Source organism: Cheilinus undulatus, linkage group 11, assembly GCF_018320785.1.
Source record: "Cheilinus undulatus linkage group 11, ASM1832078v1, whole genome shotgun sequence".
Lineage (NCBI taxonomy): Eukaryota > Metazoa > Chordata > Actinopteri > Labriformes > Labridae > Cheilinus > Cheilinus undulatus.
The window spans coordinates 47,913,928-47,934,498 of record NC_054875.1 but is presented as its reverse complement, the minus strand read 5'-3'; the positions used below and the strand labels follow the sequence as shown (position 1 = coordinate 47,934,498).

The 20,571-nt window shown below is 40.5% G+C and overlaps 1 protein-coding gene across 1 annotated transcript in view; it reads right to left on the bottom strand.

Moving 5' to 3' along the window:
• The window catches only part of sulf2b (sulfatase 2b), a 213,639-nt gene extending 193,596 nt beyond the window's left edge, over positions 1-20,043 (bottom strand). The window contains exon 1 of the mRNA XM_041799371.1: positions 19,981-20,043. The gene's annotated coding sequence lies outside the window, so the exon portion shown is untranslated. The remainder of the gene's footprint in view (positions 1-19,980) is intronic.
• Positions 20,044-20,571: the final 528 nt, after the last annotated feature.

The window sequence follows — 20,571 nt, the reverse complement described above, 5'->3', positions numbered from 1 at the left end:
GCCTATGTGGACTGTAAATATCGGCCTATGTGGACTGTAAATATTGTCCTATGTTGTCTGTAAGTGTTGGCTTTTTTCAACTGTAAATATCAGCATATTTTGACTGTTTTTAACGGCCTATGTTGACTATAATTTTGCCCTTTTATTAATATAAACATTGGCACATTAGTTGCTCCTCTAAGGCTATGTTTAAATGAAGCTTTCACTTATAAACTCTTAACTTAATTCGCCATTTTGGTTGTTTGTTTGCACATGAAACATTTTGGGTCCTTGAAAATACGAAGTTCTGAAAATGAATGAAAATTTTGAAATCAGCATGGTGGTTTCCATCTACATTTTAAGTTGTTACTATATGTAGTTCATCTGAAAAAGAAGATTTTGCACGTGCTCAGTGTGTTCCAAGCCAATATCCATGAGCAAACAGTTGGACTAAAATAATAATGCAGAGTTCTGCTGACTTCTGTTTGAGCCGCTCACTCCCAGTGGATATTTTCTTAAACTAACTCTCTTTATAGTCCAGGCTCAGTCTGAGTGAGAACCACCTCATTGTTAGTCCACACTAGCCTTCTTCTCAGTACATCTAAACTCAGAACCTTTGTTAAAAACTGTTAGTTTTGTGTAAAAAGGTTAAAGGTTATATAAAAAGGTTTATGAGTCCATAGACAGTCCTTGCAGCTCTGTGCTTCATCAGAGAGCCTCAATGAGGACGGAGGAGGTGATGGAGAGACGAGCGGCGTGTGGGCGGATGATAATGTGGTTGGGGGCTGTAATGCTGCAGAGATAACACCACCTGTCACTTTGAGTATTGTTGATGTCCTCCAGTGAGCTCGCCGTGCGTTTTCAGCTGAGAGGACGCCTGTTGACTCATGACCTGAGAAATATGACCCGGGTCATCCAGCAGACTGGATTTAGAGCCACATCACATCAGCTCCATACATTCAGGATTATGGATTATCCATCTGTCGGAGCGCCTGTCCTCACTGAACCCGCCTGGAGATGAGGACTGGGATGGAGTGAGATTTAGAAAACAAAACATGACTGAGGATTTAATGAAAGGTGGAGGAATTCACCAGCAGCAACTGCTGCCACTCTTTAATCAGATATAAATAACCACTAACTGATATAGCACTGATGGCATCTCTAAGGAACAACGGTGTTTAGCTCTATTTCACTAAGAAGGGTGAAGCAGCTTTTAACCACTGCCCCCATGTGAAAATGGAACAAACCCCAACTGAGATGGTTGCTGGGGCTCAGGGTCATGGAGGTCAGCAAAGACATGATCGTCCTGGAATTCAGCAATAATCAGATTTCATTTAAATATCACAACTACAGCAACAGAAAACACGCCTTTTATTCATCATTGCCCATTTCTGTCTTCTATAGATAGATTAGATGGCCAGGTTACAACCCTGATTCCAAAAAAGTTGGGACGCTGTGATTTTGAACCCTCATAAACCCATATTTTATTCACAATGAACATAAACAACATATCAGATGTTGACACTGACACATTTTACCATTTCATGAAAAATATTAGCTCATTTTGACTTTGGTGGCAGCAACGCATCTCAAAAAAGAAGGTATGGGGAACAAAAGGCTAGAAAAGTAAGTGATACTAATGAAAAACAGATAATTAACCTAATTAGTTGCAAACAGAATTTTGCAATTTAGGCCCATTAGTTTAATTATCAACAGGTCAGTAACATGACTGGGTATAAAAGGAGCATTTTAGAGAGGCAGAGTCTCTCAGAAGTAAAAATGATCAAAAGACTGCATGTAAAAATAGTGGAGCAACTTCAGAAAAATTTTCCCCAACATAAAAATCTTTGAATTTACAGTCCATAATATCATCAAAAGATTCAGAGAATCTGGAGAAATCTCTGTGAGAAAAGGATGAGGCTGAAGGGGCCCTCAGGGGCCACTGCATTAAAAACAGGCATGATTCTGGACTGAAATCACTGCATGGGCTCAGGAACATTCCAGAAATCATTGTCTGTCAACACAGTTGGCCGTGCCATCCACCAACAACAGTTAAAGCTGGAACATGAAGAGAAGAAGCCATATGTGAACAGGATCCAAAAACACCGCCATCTTCTCTGGACCAAAGCTCATTTAACATGGACTGAGGAAACATGGAAAACTGTTCTGTGGTCAGAGGAAACCACAGATGTTGTGTCCTGTGGACTGGAAAGGAGAGGGAGCATCCAGCTTGTTCTCCTGGCTCAGGTCTAAAGCCTGCATCTCTGATGGTATGGGGTTGCATTAGTGCCTATGGCGTGGGCAGCTCTAACATCTGGAAAGGAACTATCAATGCTGAAAAGCCGAGAGCTTTTAGAGCAACATATGCTCCCATCCAGACAACGTCTCTGTCAGGGAAGGCCTTGACTATTTCAGCAAGACCATGCTAAACCACATACCACATCCATCACAACAGCATGGCTTCACAGGAGGAGAGTCCAGGTCCTGAACTGGTCTGCCTGAAGTCCAGACCTTTCACCAATAGCAAACATGGCACTGTCCCTTCCTTTTTGAGAAGTGCTGCAGCTATCCACTTCAAAGTGAGCTGATATTTTTCCTGAAATGGTAAAATGTCTTAGTTGAACGTCTGATATGCTTTTAAAGTTCTTTTGTGAATAAAATATGGGGTTATGAGATTTGACTGAGAGTTTAACTGAACAGTAAGGTCTGAACCGTGGCGCTTAGAGACACCATTAGTTCTGTAGGAGGACGACGGTTCAGCTTTGGTTCAGTGAGTGTGAGCAAAGATCAGATAAATACCCAACATGACTCAGAGTGTGACGCTAACAGTCATTTGTTTTTCAGTAAATCAGCAGTTTGATCTCCGACTGTTGAGTCTGTAACAAGGCTGCCTTAAACCGTCCACTATCTGACCTTCGAATGTGTGTGTGTGTTAGTGTGTGTGTAACGATACTTTAGGGAAGCAGTGTGAGTCAGTCCGAACATTAGGCTGCCTCTAATGGAGCCGTTTAGACACGCATGAAGGACGACTATGGCTCCGTGTGACTCCGTCGTCTCTCAGCTCTCCGTCTTCGTCACGTTCACAGCAGTTTGACCCCGCAAACTCTCTTTTCATGTCAACACAACATCGGGCTTTTAACACATTTTAAGTCACTTTCTGAGGGCTTGAAGGCTGTCCGTGAATAGAACGATTGCTCTGGTGTTGGGGAGGGTTTGTGCTTTTTTAACACAGATTTTCACAAAGGAAATCATCAGATCAGAGCAGCGAGGTCAGGGTCAGAAAATAGCTCAGAGGAAAATGTAAGAAGCTTAAAAACACTCAGAGATATCTATGGATGTACCAAAAACATGGTCAAAGAGTTCATCCAAGTGAAGCATTCAATAACTATAAAGGCTTACACTGTCAAAACTGCATGCATACTATATGGACGAAAGTATTCAGCCGAGTTGCCCCCCCTTTCGCAGCTATAACAGCCTCCACTCTTCTTGGAAGGCTTTCCACAAGATTTTGGAGTGTGTCTGTCAGAATTTCCACCCACTCATTCTGTAGGGCATTTATGAGATCAGGCCCTGATGCTGAACCAGAGAGCCTGGCTCGCAATTCCTGCCATTCGAGTTCATCCCAAAGGTGCTGGATGGGGTCGAGGTCAGAGCCAGTCAGTATCTTCCTCATCAAACCATGCTTTTATTGTTCCTCTTGGGTCTCTGGGCTACAGTCATGCTAGAATAGAAAAGGGCCTTCCCCAAACTGTTGCCACAGTGTTGGAAGCATAGCATAGCATTGTCCAGGACGTCTTGGTCTGCTGAAGAATTAAGATTGGCCTTCACTGGAGATACGGGGTCTAGCCCAGACCCTGAAAAACAGCCCCATACCATTATCCCTCCTCCACCAGACTTCAGTCAGGCAGGTAATGTTCTCCCAGCATCCTCCAAACCCAGACTAGTTTCCACTTCTCCACAGTCTGGCGTAGGTGTACTTTACGCCACTCCATCCAACACTTGGCATTGGACTTGTTGACAGGATAATTGCATGCAGCTGCTTGGCCATGGAAACCCATTCATGAAGCTACCCCTGCACAGTTTTGGCATCCCTCTCACGTCCCGGGTTGTGGCCCAGTGATGAATCCTTAGCGCCTTACATGCCTAAATCCTTTGCACAGGACTATGCAAGTACAGTCACTGCAGCAGCAGAGATCATAAAAGATATCATAAATGCTTTTAACTTAACCCTTGGATCATTCTGTGTCCATTTTGAGGACATTCATCATTTTTATCATCATTTTTTTTAGTTGATAGTCACATTTTTATAGATTGAGGCATCAAATTTGGCCGAGTTATTATTTTTCTTCATATTAAAAAAAATTTTAAAAAGTGTTGCCCATAGAACTCTACTGATGCCAAATAGCTCCTTCCATCCTTGTTTGTCCAAAATCTGGACAACAGACTTCCATTAAAAACACGTTTGTTGACTGTGTGTCTATGGCACCAAAACAACATACAGCAACCTTTTCTATGGAGTCACTCGATCACCAGGGCTCTAAATTTCACCATTCCACAGTGATCCAGCAGATAGTGCCAGTGCACCATTTTCACCCCTTCAGCAACGCGCATGCAGGATTTCTTCCATGGACTCAGACTGTTTGAAGTGCTATTTCACCCACTAAACATCATCAGAATTAAATGAAACAATTGGTGCCACTAGATATGGATGTCTGAGAGTGGGCTACATGTGTAAGGAAAAGTTTGTGTGCTCTTACGCATGTGCTCGGGTGTGAATCTGCGTCTATCTTTACAGCCGGACATGCTGTAAGTTGGGTGTTTACAGTTGGAAATGCTACTTCCGAGTTCTGCAGTCTGGGACTAAGAAAGGGGGACATTTGGACAATTTCAACTTTGCCCTCACTTCATAGCAAGTGGATGGACATGCATGAGGATGCACAGGTCCTTTTGATCAATAGAAGAGAATATGTCATATCTCAAATATGCAGTAAATTTATATATTCGCGTAATGAGCGTAATCACGGTCACATTTTGGTTAGAGGTGGAAATGCATGTATTTGTGATTCATATCCTACATATATCCTCTGATTTTTTTATGCCTGTACATAAAATAAACCTAACATTAACAAATGCATTCACTCACATAAGATTTGGTAGAGGAGGCTCGAGAAAAGTATGGTAAAACTGGCGTGATTTTCCCTCTGATATACTCATCTGTTTAGCATGGATGAATCCAAGTCATAGACATAGTCTACAATAACTGGCAAAAAAAGGGTGTAACATTGAATTTTTTTTAGTGGCCAGGGTTTAAGTTGTGGAAGAGATCTGAAGCAGTGAAAGTTAAAACACTTAACACTTATCTGCATGTCTGATTTCTGGACATACTGGCCTCAACCATGCTTAAAATTACAAGGGAGCGAGGGTTAAGAACATTGTGTTGCACTTTCTCTAGATTTATCGAAGGCCGTCGATACCGTTAACCACTCTGTTCTATTACAGAAGCTGGCTGATATCGGGTTTTGTAGTAGGAGGTAATGTGTCAAAGTTGATGCTAAGTTTTTAAATGTTCAGAATGGTGTACCAATAGCTCCATAGTTGGTCTGATTTTATTATCTACATAAAACAGTTGCATATGAATGTTACTGATGCAAAGTTTCATTTCTATGCAGACGATACAATGATAAATGTATCGCCCTACCTTTAAAGGTGCAACAAATAAACTACAGGCGGCCCTTCATGTCTTGAGTGCCCAGATTTTTACCTTAAACAATGAGGCAATCAAATGTCATCAAATGTATAGATGCCCTGGCTTTTTGCTAAAAGAAAATCTGTCTTTTAATCAACATATTGATTGTCTTGCAGAGAAACTGAGGGTGAAACTGGGTGTCTTCTATCGAAACAAATGCTGTTTTCCTTTTGTTGCATGGATGAAGTGCTCTAAATCTGAGGTTGTATGATCCTTCGCCCTCTGCTGTCACAGTGAATCCTCATTAGCTACACTTTATGTGCATACCAGCTTAAGCTGTCATTCCTTTGTTGACCACAGCTTTCCTATGTTGCTTGTATTGTCTCGTAAAATGTCGTACATCTTAGTAAACTGATTAAACATTTCCTCAGTGGCAGTTTAAATCAAGTGTTCAAGCATTGTGTGGTAATGTGACAGCTCCAGGTATCTGCAGGACTGAATGCCCATTAACTCTGCTGATAAACGTTCTCAATGTTGAGTTAATCGTTTTTGCAATGCAGCTGATAAAGTTCACTGCCTTTTTATAGGCCCTAAACTAACCTGATTAAATGTGGCCCAAAGACACAGACAGCTGCAAACTTCTCTGATAACATCAACCAGAGCTGGAGCTTTAACCCTCCTGAGCTCTACCCTGGAAGGACTTTTATTTTGGCGGGAGCTGTGGTCCCCTGGCTGTGGTCATTATCTGTGGCGTTTTGGGTTCAGTGAGCGAACACACCATCAACATAATGACGGACACATGGTGCAGAGACAGTGTGACAGCATCACAGCGCTAACATGCTAATGCTAAATCTGTTTCTAGGAGTCAAAGCAGGATTTCCATATAAATGTAGACAAATGTGGACGTTTGAGACGTGGTTACACGACCTCCATCAGACGGTAAACAGTCAGTAGAGCCCATTCATGTCTGAGGATTACAGCAGCATGTGAACAAACACAGAGAACACATCAGTGAGCGTCTCATCCAAACAGGCTTATAAATAATGCAGCCTGGATCCACTCAGAGTCAGACGCAAACAAACAGAATTTGGTCACATCCCCGTGATTATGAGGGGAATTCCAGGATTTTTAAACACCTCCCATTAGACCCGAAGGATTACTGAAATTACACCACTTCAGGTAAATGTGTTCCATTATGAATGACTGAGGGATGTAGTGCTCCTGAACATTAAAACACAACTATAACATTAATAGGTTGAGTTGAATCATGTGACCCCGATGATGTGCAAATGTCAGATGTGGGACAGGAAGTGGTTAGGAATCAACGTGAAAGAAGTGAAGTTAGTCTGTTATGTTTAATAGATATTAAAGGACGACATCATCATCAAAGGCAGAGGATGAAATATTTTAAAGATATTAAAGGATGACATCATCATCAAAGGCAGAGGACGAAATATTTTAAAGATATTAAAGGATGACATCATCATCAAAGGCAGAGGACGAAATATTTTAAAGACATTAAAGGATGACATCATCATCAAAGGCAGAGGACGAAATATTTTAAAGACATTAAAGGATGACATCACCATCAAAGGCAGAGGACGAAATATTTTAAAGACATTAAAGGATGACATCACCATCAAAGGCAGAGGACAGGATGTTTAATAGACATTAAAGGATGACATCATCATCAAAGGCAGAGGACGAAATATTTTAAAGACATTAAAGGATGACATCACCATCAAAGGCAGAGGACAGGATGTTTAATAGACATTAAAGGATGACATCATCATCAAAGGCAGAGGACGAAATATTTTAAAGACATTAAAGGATGACATCACCATCAAAGGCAGAGGACAGGATGTTTAATAGACATTAAAGGATGACATCATCATCAAAGGCAGAGGACGAAATATTTTAAAGACATTAAAGGATGACATAATCATCAAAGGCAGAGGACAGAATGTTTAATAGCCACTAAAGGATGACATCATCATCAAAGGCTGAGGACGGGTTGTTTTATAGCCATTAAAGGATGACATCGTCAGCAAAGGCAGAGGATGGGTTGTTTTATAGCCATTCAAGGATCCTGTTCACATATGGCTTCTTCTCTCCATGATCCAGCTTTAACTGTCGTTGGTGGATGGCACGGCCAACTGTGTTGACAGACAATGATTTCTGGAATGTTCCTGAGCCCGTGCAGTGATTTCAGTCCAGAATCATGCCTGTTTTTAATTCAGTGGCCCCTGAGGGCCCTTTCAGTCTTGTCCCTTGCTCTCAGAGATTTCTCCAGACTCTCTGAATCTGCTGATGATATTATGGACTGTAGACGGCGGAAAATTCCAAGTCTTTTAAAATTTACACTACATTTTTCTGAAATTGCTCAACAATTTTTGGTCTCAGTTTTTCACAGATTGGTGAACCTCTGCCGATCTTCACTCCTGAGAGACTCTGCCTCTCCAAATGCTCCTTTTATACCCAGTCATGTAACTGACCTGTTGCCAGTTGACCTCATTAGTTGCAAAATGCTCCTCCTTACCCTGTCCCTATTTTTTTGAGATGCGTTGCTGCCATCAAATTGAAAATGAGCTGATATTTTTCATGAAATGGTAAAATGTCTCAGTTTTAACATCTGATATGTTGTTTGTTCTATTGTGAATTAAATATGGTTTTATGAGATTTGACAATCTTTGATTTCTGTTTTTAAGCACATTTGACACAGTGTCCCAACTTCTTTTGAATTGAGGTTTTATAAGAATGAGGTTATAAGAGCAGAAATAAGTACTTGTTAGGGTTTTGTTGTTACCGATGAATCCCACTAACAGTTCTTCTATAATTCTCTTTCCAGCCTCTCTGATCTCACTGAAGATTTTATGAATGGGCCTCAGTCTGAGGATCAATACGATCGGCTGTAGCTGTGAGATCTGGTAAGATTTCTCACCCATAGAAACAATTTGTTTATCAAAGCAGAGCTCTGCTTTAAGGAAGCAGGTCCTTATTGACCAATCAGGATGGAGAATGAAACAAAGCTCCCTAATAACAGATAATAAGAGATGTTGATGTATTAAAGTCAGCCTGAAAGAGAACCAGCGATCGGGGTTTCACACAAAGATCAGCCTGTCAGCAACACGCCTGCACAGGTAACAAGGACCAAGTCCAGGTTCACAGACACGCCCGTCTCTGCTGACTCACCTGGATCCCACACACACCTCAACAGGAATGTGCACCTATAAATCCATGTGGCTGTGTGTGAGCCAAAGCCCAGAGCACACCTGTCAAGGCCTGACGCCGGAGTAGACGCTCCGGTCCCGCCAAAGAAAAACATAAACCCACACAGCGCTGAAAATACGTAGCTGGAGGTGAAAAACAAACACCTGCAGCATGTGTTGTAGCCAATCATGAGGCCTTTCTCTCTTCTAATTAATGATTTAGCATTGTAAAATCATTTACATTCTATTTACTGATCAACTGATGCATTTTTGGAGCTGTTTACATGCTCGTAAATGTTTTTGCAGTAATTGCTGCTGTCTTCTGTCTCCATCCCTCCTGTCAGCTGGCGGTCCGTCTACCTGTCGGCTCACCTTATTCCCCGTATGTCTGAGGACGGTTTCTGCAGCGTTCAATAATAGATGAGATGCTTTTTCTCCTGCCAGAACCTGAAGAGGCTGAAATGGACCGGCACAGCAGGAGGGAGAGAGTCAGCAGTAATGGCCCCCGCCGGGAGCATCCTTATCAATACGGCGGCGGATGGAGGCAAGCGGAGAGAGAGGATCAAAGGTTGAACAATTAAAGAGAGCAGCTAAAGAGACGCTAACACACCTGTCCACACGCGTGTGCTGGGTCTGAATACTCACCACGGCTCAGAGCTCACACTGGATCTTATAGGAGCCAAATACATCCAGTGGGTCCTCCTGTCTTTTATCTTTTCTCGCTTTAACTCAGAAATTAGCTTCCACATGATTTAAGTGTGAAATCTGCAGCTCTGAGTGTCGTCAGGATGAGATGAGATAAAACTTTATCGATCCCCAGAGGACAGACGGAGGTGTTACAGCAGCACAAGGACAAAAATAACATCAGATATGAGAGGAAAAATTCATTAGAGCACAGAAATGAGCGAGACTGCAGCACTTTCCCTGCTGTTGTGTGATTAAAAGTCATGAATTAAGTGTTTTGAATACAGTTTGTCTAAGCTGAAGCAGCACAAGATTATCACACTGATTTTAGGCCTCATTCCTCCTTCAGAATAAAGTCAGAGAAGATCTGATGGTTCTAAAGTAGGGATGCACAATAATGCTGGGTGTTTAATTCAGTTCCAGTTATGATTATACCAGGTAAAGAGAGTATTTAGCCTATTTTGCAGCCTTTTCTTGTTAGCTTTAATGCTAACAACAAACACTTTGGAAGACATTTTTTTTTTCATTTTAATACCAGGATCTGTAACGGATCAATAATAATCTCTAGACTTTCTTGCATACACTCAGACTGTTTTTGACCAAAAATGTCCCATAAAAATCACTATTTTTAATCCTCAAGTAATGCAATTTAGGATTTGAGGCTTTTATTCTGGAGTCATCGTTCTAAATTTTAAGTTTTCCTTTTTATCGCCAGCTTTTCAATGTTTGGGCAAAAGATATATTACATAATTTTTTCCTGGTTTCCTTCAGGGACACTAGTGTAATGATTTATTAAAACCTTAAAATTGAAAATAATAAATAATGCATAAAATTAGCTGCTCATTATGTAAATATTCAAGGCTGTGATAATGCCCTTCAAGGAAATCTAATTTGAATGTAGTATATAAAAAATATTTCAATTATAATTTTGTTTTTGTTTTTACATAACAGGGTTTTTGTGCACTTAAATAGGCATTATCACGGTTAAATTCACAGACCGCAGATCTCAGACACCCTCTCTTGCAGACCACTACTGATAGACCCCGCCTCTGTCAGAACAAAATCTAAAAAAAAAAAAAAAAAAAAGGATTGGTTCGGATTAGGGCGAGGGCTCAGGTAAGGGTTAGTATTGTTAAAAGTCAAAAACCTGACCTGTACGACCTTACTACAACATGTTTAATAAAGCTGACTAAACAGTCAGCTTGCTCTCCATGAAAACACGAAAGCCTAAAGCAGCTAATGTAGCTAAGGCTAAAGCTAATGATGGTATATCAGCTATGTAGACTATGTAGGTAATGTAGCTGCAAAAATTACACCTTTCAAAGTTTTTTTCAAAATCTCATGAACTCATATTTTATTCACTACATAGCTAATTAAGCTAATGCTTACAAAGCTATCTTAGCTATATTAGCTTATGATACATTTGCTAAAGCCTGCTTTGCTACATAACCTACATGACCTATTCATTTAATTGAGCTACATTAGCAATAGCCATGTTTGCAATGGCTCACATTGCTGAAGCTAAAACTAAGCTAGCTACACCATCTTATGTGGTAATGGTAACTACATATCCAGTGTAGCTAAGTTAGATTATCCACTTTTCATAAAGCTAACAAAGCTAAATTGACCTAGAAAGAAACGTTAATGACATAGCAAGTGCAGCTATGTTAGATTTAGCTATGTTTCTCAAAGGTGGAGTAGCTACATTGGCTTAAATGTTAACTACATATCCAGTGTAGCTATGTTAGATTAAGATATGTTTCCTAAAGCTACCTTAGCTACACTGGCTGAACCAAGTAATGTTAACTACATATCTAGTGTAGCTATGTAAGATTTAATTATGTTTCCTAAGGCTACTGTAGCTACATTGGCTGAACCAAGTAATGTTAACTACATATCTAGTGTAGCTATGTTAGAATTGGCTAGGTTTCTCAAATCTAGAGTAGCTACTTTGGCTTACATAGTAATGTTAACTACATATCTATTGTAGCTATGTTAGATTTGGCTAGGTTTCCTAAAGCTACTGTAGCTACATTGGCTGAATCTAGTAATATTAACTACATATCTACTGTAGCTATGTTAGATTTGGCTAGGTTTCTTAAAGCTACCGTAGCTACATTGGCTGAACCTAGTAATGTTAACTTCATATCTAGTGTAGCTATGTTAGAATTGGCTAGGTTTCTCAAATCTAGAGTAGCTACATTGGCTTACATAGTAATGTTAACTACATATCTATTGTAGCTATGTTAGATTTGGCTAGGTTTCCTAAAGCTACTGTAGCTACATTGGCTGAATCTAGTAATATTAACTACATATCTACTGTAGCTATGTTAGATTTGGCTAGGTTTCTCACAGCTAGAGTAGCTACATTGGCTTACCTAGTAATGTTAACTTCATATCTAGTGTAGCTATGTTAGATTTGGCTCAGTTTCTCACAGCTAGAGTAGCTACATTGGCTTACATATTAATGTTAACTACATATCTAGTGTAGCTATGTTAGATTTGGCTAGGTTTCTCACAGCTACAGTAGCTACATTGGCTTACATAGTAATGTTTACTACATATCTAGTGTAGCTATGTTAGATTTAGTTATGTTTCCTAAAGCTACTGTAGCTACATTGACTGAATCTAGTCATGTTAACTACATATCTAGTGTAGCTATGTTAGATTTAGTTATGTTTCCTAAAGCTACTGTAGCTACATTGACTGAATCTAGTCATGTTAACTACATATCTAGTGTAGCTATGTTAGATTTGGCTAGGTTTCTTAAAGCTACCGTAGCTACATTGGCTTACATATTAATGTTAACTACATATCCAGTGTAGCTATGTTAGATTAAGATATGTTTCCTAAAGCTACCTTAGCTACATTGGCTGAACCAAGTATTGTTAACTACATATCTAGTGTAGCTATGTTAGATTTGGCTAGGTTTCTCAAATCTAGAGTAGCTACATTGGCTTACATAGTAATGTTAACTACATATCTATTGTAGCTATGTTAGATTTGGCTAGGTTTCTCACAGCTAGAGTAGCTACATTGGCTTACCTAGTAATATTAACTGCATATCTAGTGTAGCTATGTTAGATTTGGCTAGGTTTCTCACAGCTAGAGTAGCTACATTGGCTTACCTAGTAATATTAACTGCATATCTAGTGTAGCTATGTTAGATTTGGCTAGGTTTCTCACAGCTACAGTAGCTACATTGGCTTACCTAGTAATATTAACTGCATATCTAGTGTAGCTATGTTAGATTTGGCTAGGTTTCTCACAGCTAGAGTAGCTACATTGGCTTATCTAGTAATGTTAACTACATATCTAGTGTAGCTATGTTAGATTAAGTTATGTTTCCTAAAGCTACTGTAGCTACATTGACTGAATCTAGTCATGTTAACTACATATCTAGTGTAGCTATGTTAGATTTGGCTAGGTTTCTTAAAGCTACCGTAGCTACATTGGCTTACATATTAATGTTAACTACATATCTAGTGTAGCTATGTTAGATTTGGCTAGGTTTCTCACAGCTACAGTAGCTACATTGGCTTACATATTAATGTTAACTACATATCTAGTGTAGCTATGTTAGATTTGGCTAGGTTTCTCACAGCTACAGTAGCTACATTGGCTTACATAGTAATGTTTACTACATATCTAGTGTAGCTATGTTAGATTTAGCTTCATCTTCTAAAGCTATGTTGGCTTAGATATTAATGTTAACTACATAGCTAGTGTAGTCATGTTAGATGTAGCTACGCCTCCTAAAGCTAACATATATTAGCTTACATAGTAATGCTAAAATTCTGTTGCAGAGGATGATGGGAGTTGATATCTGAAGCATTAGCAGTATTACACACACACTGTTTCTGAGCATGTATGCAGCTGAACTGAATTATGTTTACAGAGGTAAGAAACAGATGTTTTCATGTAGAGAAGTCCACACTTTTGGACCAGCAACAGAGAAAGTCCTCTCTCATGGTCCTTCTCCTGTAAAAGTTCTTCATTAGCCAGCGATCTGTGCTATTGCCTCACAGTTTCGATTTCAATGACGTGATGCTACGTTACATAACATGACTTAAAGTAGCCCTGATCAGCTCAAATGTTTCTGATTTTCATGTTCGATGCTCGTCTAACGTCATCAACAGTCTAGACAGGCTTAGCTACACCAGCTGAGAATTGATGTTCTTTACCTCTGAATTAACGTCATCTATACAGCACAGCACATGTTTTTATGAGAATATATTTGGGTGAGAATTTCTGAGCGTTTTTTTTAAAGTGTTTCTGGTCCTGATGGGGTTTCAGATCCATGTCAGAGTACTTCAAAACGCTCAGCTTCAAAGACCTCCATTAGGAGTCAGCTTCAAATATTAATAAACTGCAGCCAGCCAGCTCGCTCTTTAATCAATACCTCTGACTCACACATACACCAACGCTGACGCACAGCTACATCCCACCAACAGAAACGTACCGACACAGAACCCAGCACCGATCTGAGAAACTTTAGCAGAAACCATCACAAACAAACAGATCCATCTGCCTCTGAGCCCGGCTTTACCTTCTCACACCTTTAAATAAAAAATACCAACGCACCGTCTCCATCTCTCCAACTGTTCATCATTGATACTCTGATGTTCAGATATACACCTTTAAGACCGGCAAGCTAAAGGTATCAGAACATTTTACATCCACTGGACATGATTCCCACACTTCACAAAAAAAGAGACTCTTACCACAAGCTAGTGATCAGTATCACAAATGACTTAGTCCTGCAGACCCCCTACTACAGGTCTAGACGGATGAAGAGAGACCAGAGTCTAGAGGAGTGTAGGACTGAGACCAGAGTCTAGAGGAGTCTAGGACTGAAACCAGAATCTAGAGAAGTCTAGGACTGAGACCAGAGTCTAGAGGAGTCTAGGACTGAGACCAGAGTACAGAGGAGTCTAGGACTGAGACCAAAGTCTAGAAGAGTGTAGGACTGAGACCAGAGTCTAGAGGAGTCTAGGACTGAGACCAGAATCTAGAGGAGTCTAGGACTGAAACCAGAATCTAGAGAAGTCTAGGACTGAGACCAGAGTATGGAGGAGTCTAGGACTGAGACCAGAGTACAGAGGAGTCTAGGACTGAGACCAAAGTCTAGAAGAGTGTAGGACTGAGACCAGAGTCTAGAGGAGTCTGGGACTGAGATCAGAGGCTAGCCGAGCCTCTTTAACAGCTTTACTCTCTGATTGTTTTGTAAACGTGCTATGAATGGAAACCCTGACATAAAATAAATGAAATAATCTTTGTGGAGTACTGATTAGATTGACATGACAACTAGGGCTCAGACTGGCCTGCATGTAAAAGGCAAGGATGGAATGTTTAAAAACTTTACAGGATGACATTTTTAAAGGCAAAGACAGAATGTTTTATAGACATTTAAGGATGACATCATCTTCAAAGGCAAGGATGGAATGTCTAAAAAACAAATGAATAGATTATTCTCAACGGCAAAGATGGAATGTTTGAAAAACTTTACAGGATGGCCTCATCTTCAAAGGCAAAGATGGAATGTTTATAAAGCATAAATGAATGCATAATTTTCAACAGCAAGGATGGAATTTTTTAAAAACTTTACAGGATGACATTTTCAAAGGCATGGATGAAATGTTCTAAAACCCTGAAGGATGGCATCTACTCAAAGGCAAGGATGGAATGTTTCTTTAAAAAGTTTAGAGGACTGCATCATCTCCAAAGACAAGGACAAAATGTTTTATAGGCATTTAAGGATTATATCATCTTCAAAGGACAGGATGGAATGTTTTAAAAACTTTAAAGCGTGACATGTTTAAAGGCGAGGATGGAATGTAACAAAAAAAAACTTCGAGGATGACATCACAAGCAAGAACGAAACGTTTTATAGACATTTAAGGATGAAATCGTCAAAGGCAAGTTGATATGTTTAAAAAACATAAATGCACAGATCCTTTTCAACGGCAAGGATGGAATGTTTTAAAACCTTGTAGCATGGCATCATTCTCAAAGGCAAGGATGGAATGTTTTTAAAAAAAAAAGTTTAGAGGATTGCATCATCTTTAAATGCAAGGACAGAATGTTTTATAGGTATTTAAGGATTATATCAACTTCAAAGGGAAGGATGGAATTTTTCAAAAACTTTACATGAGGACATCTTTAAAGGCAAGGATGGAATGGTTAAAGAAACTTAGAGGATGTCATCATTTTCAAGGGAGAGTGGTCTCGGACTTCATTGTAACCACTCCTGAATCGTCCATGCTGAACACCAGGTTTGGCCATGTTGCCCATTTGTCGTGTGGCAACATGACGAAATAAATGCACCATTTTCAATGGCAAGGATGGAATGTTTGAAAAACTTTACAGGATGACACTATCAAAGGCATGGATGAAATGTTTCAAAAACTTTAGAGAGTAGCATCACCTTCAAAAGCAAGGGTTGAATGTTTCCAAAAACTTTACGGGAGGACATTTTCAAAGGAAAGGATGGAATGTTTCAAAAACTTGTATAGGTCACTACTGTTAGGACTCATCCATGCTTATCATCCATCTTGCAACTTAAAGCCACATTCATGGAGCAGAGCCTTGGCATCGGTCAAATTCACCCAAACTGAACCGAGATATAGATTCAGTCTAAATACCCATCCCAATATTTCCACGATCCAACCCCCAGTCACTGAACAATAACCCTTATTATGGCCCAAAAAGCAGCCTGTTATGGCAGGACTACCACAAACAACAGCAGTAACCAGGCATTGCCACACTTGAATGGAATGCGGCCGTTAAATCGTCTCCTGTGAGTCTGAAGGACGAACGGCTGAATCAAACCACCCACTTCTCCTCTCTGCTTGACTTGGGCTGGGCTCAGATTCCTCTGCAGATTTTTTGCCAAATTAAATTCACTTTGGAAAATAAAGGATGCAGGTTAGTGCAAGACAATGACTGAAGCCACACGGGGTTTAAAATCAAAGTGCTGCATGTTTACCCGTGGATTTAGAGCCGACACAGCTCGGCGTCTAAAGCAATCCAGGATCTGCTGGTTTTCCCCGAGCAAAGCTTCTCTAAATCCTTGTGATGATGAGTTTGGTTCAAGGATGTGAGAAGTGGATGTTAGCATTAAGGCCTGAGAAGAGAGGTTGTTGTTTTAGAGTCTAAGAGTCTAAATGTTCCTCCTTATCCTCTCATTCCTGCAGAGAACAGTTTCCAAACTCCCTTTCAAAACACATTTTTAATGCTGTATTTTTGCAAAATAGTCTTAAAACTACTATGACAGGGAGGTGTTGCACCTCCAGAGTCGAGCTCAACACGCATCGACACGTGTCATGCAGCAGCCAAGGTCAAGCTCAATAGCATCTCTGCTGTCCGGGCCTTTTCACTCCTGGTAATACGCCAGGAGACCAACAGTGGTTTCATGTCCTTCTGACAGACCAGTGGCTCTTGTCAACTCTTCTACCCGCCTGGATGGTACCTCGGGCTGGGCTTACTCACTTAATCCACCCCTTACACCACCATAAGGTATACACTTTCCTTTTTCATCAGATCCTTTTTTCCCATGCACCTAGTAATATACAAGGACACCCAGACTCTGACCAGGGTTGTGTCAATCCTCCTCCCTGCCCCATAGTGCCCCCAGGTAAGCTTACCCACCATATCCACACCTTACTTCAGCCTCAAGCTTTGGTCCAAACATGCCTAAAGGTTTTGCACAGTACTGTGTAAGAGTCTTGAGGATTATAAAAACTAGAGCCCTGTTTTGGACTCTTTTCTTAATCCCCCAGCCCCACATATGGATAAAAAAGCAGCTGAGAGTCTGAGACAGATTTAGCTCCGAGTTATGGCCTAATTAAAGCAAAGTCAAAGCAATATTTACCAACATATAATTACATACAATTTATTTTAAAGTCACAAAGGTGAAACTGTTCCCTGATCTCTGGAAAGTCTGAGTGTCATACAAACTGCAGCACACTTCCATCAGCTCTGACAGACAGTAGGCTGATCTTTACTCTCTTCATGCCGTGCTGCTACTGCCCTCATCATTAGAGGCTTAATGCTATAAGGCCAGTTTGCATGGAATGGTTTTTTTTTTCCCATATACATACACTGAGCTCAGTGTCTGTGTGACGGGGCGTATTTGGGGCGATAGGCCTGCAGCTTAAGAGGAGCATCAAAGCTGTGCCGTTGACCTTTTCACAAAGTTCATGCTAAATGGGTGCAGCCTCACCTTCATGAAGCAGTAGCCTCATGTATAAACGTGGTCTGCCTCCGCTCCTGAAGACTTCAGACCAGTGATACTCAACGCGTGGCTCTTTTGTGATGATTTGTGGCTCTTTTATGTCTTAATTTGAAATCTTTTTCCCCCAGAAAAGCTTAAAAAGGAACCTCAGAAATCATCCATTGCACGTCATATTAATCACTTTGTTTCCCACACTTACAAAGGAAGCTTCAACTGTCAAACTTAATGGCCAACCTCTAGTTTTTGTCTGTATATTACCATTGCCCCATGTGCAATTTTTTGCTGCTTTTAATCCATTTTTACTGCTTTTAGCCTTTTTGCCACTTCATTTTGACACTTTTATCCTGCTTTTTGCAATTTTTTGCCCGTTTTCACCACTCCTCACCCATTAAAGCTACCCTTTACAGTTAAATGCTACTTAATTCCCATTTTCCACATCTTTTCTGATTGTTGCCCATTTCTCCTCCTTTTGTCTGATTTTTGCCTATTTTTGCCACCACTAACTCATTCTTTCCCACTTCTCACCCATTTTTGCCACTTTCTGCCCTTTTTTGGCCACTGTTAGCCAATTTTTACCACTTCTTTTTGTTACTTTTCACCCATTTTTGACACTTTAATCCTGCATTTTGAAATGTGTTTCCTCCTTTGACTATTTTTGCCACTTCTCACCCACTTCTCTGCCTTTTACAGTTAAATGCAGCTTATTTCCCGTTTTCTCACCTTTTTGCCCATTTTAATCACTTTCACTCATTTTTAGCCATAGTTTTGCCACTTTTCAACCATTTTTGCCACCTGTACCTAATTGTTTGCCACTTCACACACATTTCTGCCACTTTCTGCCTTTGCCACTTTATCTCCCCATTTTGCCATTTTTGGCCAATTTTTGCCACTTCTTTTTGTCACTTTTCGCCCATTTAAGCCGCTTTTTGCAATTTAATGCCTCCTCTTTCCCATTTTGGCACTCTTTGATGCTTTTCACCTATTTCCCTACCTTTTGGCTGATTTTTGCCCATTTTAATCACTTTTCTCTCATTTTTTGCCATGGTTTTGCCACTTTTTGACCATATTTGCCAACTGTTATTCATTTTTTCCCACTTCACTCCCATTTTTGCCACTTTCTGCCTTTCTTTGCCACTTTATCTCCCCATTTTGCCGCTTTTAGCCAATTTTTGCCTCTTCTTTTTATCACTTTTCACCCATTTTTGACACTTTTATCCTGCTTTTTGCAATTTTTTGCCGATTTTTCGCCACTCCTCACCCATTAAAGCTGTCCTTTACAGTTAAATGCTTCTTAATTCCCATTTTTCCACATTTTTTCTGATTTTTGCCCATTTCTCCTCCTTTTTTCCTGTTTTTTGCCACTTTTGACTATTTTTTGCCATCTTTAACATTTATTTTTGTCACTTCCCACCCATTTTTGCCACTTTCTGCCCTTTGTTGTCACGTTTCTCCCAGTGTTTGCTGCTTTTTGACCACTTTTGCCACCTTTAACTTATTTTAGTTGCCACTTTTCACCTCTTAGATTGTGGCTCTCGCAAATGTGTTTTTCAACAATTTAGACCCAGGGACCGAGTGCAGCAGCTGGTCTTATGCCTGGTCGTGGCCTTACACCCAACTAGGGACTGACCTAAAGTTCTACCCTGCACACCAGCTGGACTTAGGCTCCGTTTGAGCCACGCCTGGGTGTAACATTAAGGCCTAGGATGGAGCAGAGGTTACCTTCAAACTGTCAGACTTATTAAATGTTGTAAATGGAGATTCTACAGCAATGGTCAGAAAATGGTAGGCACAGCTGTACCAGCACAGAAATCACTTCCTGTACCCATCTTCACAGTGACACGGTTTAACGCAGTCATGTTACTGCGTTTCTGACCTTTGACCTCTGGCCTTGTTCCTCTAATAAAGCCCTGCTCTCAGATTAACCCTTATCTTTCATTTGACAGTCTTTACTGTTGATCTAGGGTCATTTAAAAGCAGATTAACCGTCTATCCATGAACATCTACCACTCAGCAACACTCAGGACTGAACGTATCAGCAGCAGCATCTCTGCAGACACAGACAGGTGTGGACGATGAAATCAGAAGTGGACCAATTAATGCCTTTAATGTGTGGAAGTGAAAGTCTGCAGGGCGGCCGCCGTAGACCGACCACACACGGGGAGAAAGAAACGAACAGCGTGACTCACCGTGGGATGAAATGCATTCAACGACGTCGGATAATTAACTTCCTGAGGACGGAGCCTCCCCTCCAGAGCCGGGGCTTCTCCAGGAGGCTGCAGAGAGAGAAAAGTTTGATGTCAGAGCCAATGTGCGTGGGAGCGTTGGGACGGCGTTTTCATGAATGTTAATGGGCCTTAAATTCTGCCTCTCTGGGTCCGGGTAGAGCCACATCTGCATAAAGTGAGCAGCTCTGTGGGCGTTATCAGATTCAGGTTGTGCGATCAAAAGCAGGCAGCAGCTGTTCCTGCTTTCTAATGTGAAGAGGAAGAACTGGAAGGTGATGCACGGTGCAGCGACTGACAGGAAACTTGGATTTTTACCGATTCTTCAAATGACATGTGTGCTGTCTTCAGAGGGTAATGTAGGTAAAACGGGAAACACTCCAAACTTCTATGAATCTGCAAAAAACAGGTTTATATTCAGGTTCAACCAAACTGAAGAGAAATGGCATTCTGATACCGTTGTCATAAGAAAATCTAAAAAAAATATGTAAAATTAAAAAAGACAGATTTAGTGCATCTGCAGAGCTGTTTACCCCTTCCTAATTTCTTATTTGT